The sequence below is a fragment of the Limanda limanda genome, chromosome 10 (assembly GCF_963576545.1).
Source record: "Limanda limanda chromosome 10, fLimLim1.1, whole genome shotgun sequence".
Classification (NCBI taxonomy): Eukaryota; Metazoa; Chordata; class Actinopteri; order Pleuronectiformes; family Pleuronectidae; genus Limanda; species Limanda limanda.
Genome location: NC_083645.1, coordinates 20,824,199 through 20,829,089, shown reverse-complemented (window position 1 = coordinate 20,829,089; position 4,891 = coordinate 20,824,199).

Genomic DNA, 4,891 nt, shown 5'->3' with positions numbered 1-4,891 from the left:
ACCTGACAGCAGCACACACGTGTTCACTGACCTCAATCATCATTAATATGTGGTGGATGACATTTAGAATGTTAGCTTATTAATGATTTGAGAAAAATGATCAATCTGTCCTGGCTCAGGAGTTTGCTGAGTTGATGCAGTGTGTTTCAGCAGTGACAGATCTGTTGACGCCTTCGTACTATATATGATACTTCTTCTCTCTTAATGTGATCAGATGCTACCATATGTTAACGGGTTGAAGACTCAGTGAAGTTGATTTTCTTGTGTTTTTGTAATTTGGAATATATGTTTTCTGATGAATAATGTTCAGAGGATGGTAAAATGTATGAAAAAAATAAATGAAAAGAACATTGAACAGTGTTATTATTGTGCCATTCAGCAGCATTAGCATGTGTTCGCTATTCAATAATTATAATATTGTAGAATTAGTACAACTCAAAGAATCTTCTGATGCCTGATTACATGTACTCATGGAATCATACCTACATATATATCAAGAGTGTTCTTTCTTGAATGTTGTTGAATCTACTTGAGACCTTGGTATATTTTTGAAGTCTAGATAACAATTTCTCATACTTTCAACTTCAGCAATGTAGTTTTAAATGGCTCTTCAATCTCATTCGTTAAAAGGTTAAATTATCCACAGCAATAAATACCTAGTCTTAAGTCATGGTTATGCAGCTAATTGCAGATGCAGAAACAAAAGCCTTGATATACAGTTTTTTTTTGTATGTGTCTCAGTTATAATAAACCTTCCTAAATCAGACTTTTAAATTACTTTTAAATTGCTGTTCAACGACGAGGCTTAAATACAAAATAAATTCCCGATGCAATGTATTCAGCATCTGTTTACACCCAGTCTTGTAACTTTGACCCTAAGGTCTGCATCAACTGGTGATCCTGCTTCTCAGCGACCACTGATTTGTCTTTTCCATTGAAAGGAGCAGTTTGATCTACTGTCTTTTGAGAATAGATCCCGAGGCCCAGTGGCTTAGCGATTGATTAAAAAAGATACAGCTGTATTTTTCTAAAGGAATCTTTGCTGATGGAGTGTAAACCAAAATAATGTATTTTAGTCTATGTAGAAAAACAGAGCATTTGAACCACCCTGTAAACAGTTTAAATATTCCACTAGGATAGTTATCCCTAAAAATAATTTATCCAAATATTTGGTTTTAATTTTGTCACGCTTATATTCAGCTAACATCATCTGTCAGAAACTAATAGAATCACCAATTGATGTGCAAAACCAATTCAGGCATAGAACCACCTCAGCTCTATGAAGCTGTGTCTCATTAACGGAGTCACGGTTGAAATCTCTTTCTTTAAGCCTGTGATTCAAGAGGAGATTATCCGAACAAGGTCGAGGTCAGGAAAATGTCTGGGTCGTCGCCGAAAATGACTCCGAATGCGGCAATGAGAGACACAACTCTCCTCTGATCTGTCTCAGCTGGCTGCCACGGGTTGAGTTTGATTTGTCCAAGGGCCAATTCAACATGCGGCACCATGCTGATCCAGAAAATTATTCCTCATGAATGATTGATTCTATATTGAGTTGTGACACAGACACTGAGCAAGTCATTAAGAGGGCTGAGAATGATATCAAGTCAACTTGACTCTGCGGGAGTTACACAGTATAGCTGATTGAAGTAGGATCATAAGACCATGTAGAAACCGGTCACCTTTCTGTATCCTCACCTGAAGGTTAGTCCTTAACTTCATTATTGTAACAGACAGGTTGATCTGTTACTGTTTTTTTTATTCTGCAGGTCATTTGACAGGGTAGACACGAAAAGAAGATGCTGACATTTACAGTGTGTCAGTGATCCAGCTGAGCAGTGGTGAAGCCTGCCACTCACTCCAGCAACAATGACAGCTGCTGTGACTCCGTTTGTGTCCTTTCATAGTCCCACTTACTAAAATCAGTGCATAAGGTCCATTCACATGGGATTAATCAATCACTGTGAGTACTCAGACTCAGTACTCAAAGTGGTCAAGTGAAACATTGGACACCTCTCACGCCCCAGTGGTCGCCATCTTGGCTCCATAAAGGAAGATGCAGAACCGCCAGTGTATTTTCCAATTTGTGAAATGGTGGCCAAGGATGGAGGACAAGTCACCTGGCCTCTTCACACTGAGCTGCTCCTGTGATTGTTCAATAGTGTTCATGATGTTATCTTCATTCAAAATAAATCTAGATCACCATCATCATTGTATCTCAATCAAATCACATTGAATCGCCTCTGAATCACAGTGGAACATATAATTAAAGTGATGCCAGCATTATGCTTCTATGGACAAACGCACAAGAGGGGATTATGGGTAACCATCGGGGGTAGAGGTGTGAGTCAAATTGTGGCTTGCCCGAGATGGGGTTAGAATGTCCTGCGGCATATTACATTGCAATTCTCCACCTCTGATCATGAAATTTAATTTCCATTTTAAGGCCGGAGCGTTCCTTCTTATACAGTTTATCTTTTTGATCTGAACCCCACACCGAAATGCTTTGAATCAGCTGATAGGGTGCATTAATTATTTACCATATAGTTAAAGCAACAGGTAAGAGCCTTCATATACACTGTTCCCTTATTTTTTTAATCTACCTCTGGATGTTCGAACCTATTTTCTTATCAAAGACAAAACAAGCGCACCAAGTAAAGGAAATAATCCTCAATTGAAGCCGAAGTCCGAAACTCAGCAGTCGTGACAAAAATACAGGATTCTGCCTGGAAGACAAAGGGACTCACAGTATTTTACTCCGGTAGGTATTTATGTCACATCATGGGCTTTTTAATAGATATCGACTTATTGGAGGTTGTCGGTCCTTCTGAAGGAACCCTGGTTAAAATGAATGTATCAGTAGCGAGTGAAATCCCTTTGTGCCCCAGAATCATGAGCTCATGAACTCTGAGGATTGATTTCAGGCCAAGGTTTTACTGATCTCCTGGACTCCTGATTGGCCTTCAGCTCCACTAAATGCTCCCTGGGGCGGGTGGTGCTGATGGGAAATGAAGCCATTTTAAGGCTTATTGGTTGTAAACCACCCGGTTGAAGGAGAAGCTGGGAAAAATTTCCTTCACAATGATCAAGCTTTCAATAGCAGAGGAGGAGGAGGAGGAGGAGGAGGAGGAGGAGGAGGAGGAGGAGGAGGAGGAGGAGGAGGAGGAGGAGGAGGACAAGTTACACTGAGGCCGAGAGAGAGAGCGAGAGAGAAAGAAGAAGGCTGATAAGAATGAGTGTTATTAATAGAAAAACAGGAAATATCTCTTTTGGTTGTTTGTATATATAATATATTGCCTTGTAGCCATGAGATTGAAAAAAAACAACCACATTACTGTGTGTGTAAGGTCATTAAATCGAAATAAAGTGCCACACAATTTTAATTCCAGTGAAAAATTACACAATTTGTTGCATACTTTATTGTATAGTTATTCTAAAAAGGAATTGGTCCACCACTGTATATTTGCATGCCTACATCATTTGGCATGGAGGGTGGGGTGTGTGTGTGTGTGCGTGGGGGGGTGGGGGGGGGGGGTAACACTGTATATTAGTTTCATTTGGTGGGATGTGTATAAACTGACATGTGATCATTTACATGGAAAGAGAAACCTTACAAGATCTTTGTACAAGTGCATCCTTAATCATGGAAACACACAGCAGGCACAATAATATGCATGGATTGCAAAACTGCCTCCTAGTAGTGGATGGCTTTTTGACCCTGCCGAGCGTGTGTGTGCATGTGTGTCGTTACACATCCTCCTCACCCACAGACAACATCAGCAACACCAGGCAAGTGAAACCACATCAGCACAAAATGTAGATCAACCCGACCGAGAGCAATCTATCATACATTTACCTGGAGCCAGCGCAAAAAACGTGTTAGCGTGAAAACAACTGCAGAGAAGTGTCAGGAAACCATTTTGTATTTACAGTAACAATGTTAGTTTGCTCTGGCTAATGCTGCACCACCGAAAATCACTTATTTTTTTTCAAAATCAAACAGAATTTACCAATGGCAGAGCAGTGAAGAAGAATTTTCAGTAGAGAGAAAATTGCAGTTTCATCTTTACATTTTACGACATATAGATTAATTATTATTATTATTATTATTATAGATTATTTCCTGAACCATAACCATATTGTCACAGCTGACTACGCTTATAATGTAATTGGCACTAGCTTGTATTTTGTAGGGATATGCAACTGGAAAACATTGGAAGTAAAAAGCCCTTTCAGATAAAACTAATGCAAAGTCGTTGGAAATATCCTAACAGCAAATCCCAAGACATTTTGTTGCACACAGAGACTAGTATACACAGATATATTTAATACACTCTGATATATCATATATATCTTCATATATTTACATTCATCCTTGTTAATCAAACAGCCAGCGTTCCTTCCAGGCGCACCAATGCAAACATACAATTGGATTTTATAGCTTCCCTTTCTCGCTGCTTTGATCCGTCACTTACCGAACAATAAACCAGCGGGGTCGGATAATACTGTGTTGCCTACACTTTATAGATCTTTTGCTATAATAAAGTAAAAGGGCATAACGACACTGGTTGTCATGGCAGGAGAAAAAAACAACCATGATGTAAAAGGATAACGTTTCCACACCAAGGTTTATTTACTTTCATTACGTCGCTTTTCTCTTATTCGGGGAATGTCTGTGTACTGGTCACACTCACATGCCAGTCTCTATAAACAACAGTTTACTGTCTGTTTGCAGGACAGCTGTGAAGGTACTGATAAGGTAGAAAGCCACAGCAAACAGCCTGTGTCTCACGGCCTCATGGTCAGTTAGTCTCTCTTAGTGGGGAAGAGGTAATTGAGTTTCAGCAACATGAGATAAGTCAGGCATGATAAAGTGTTCAGGATACAGTCG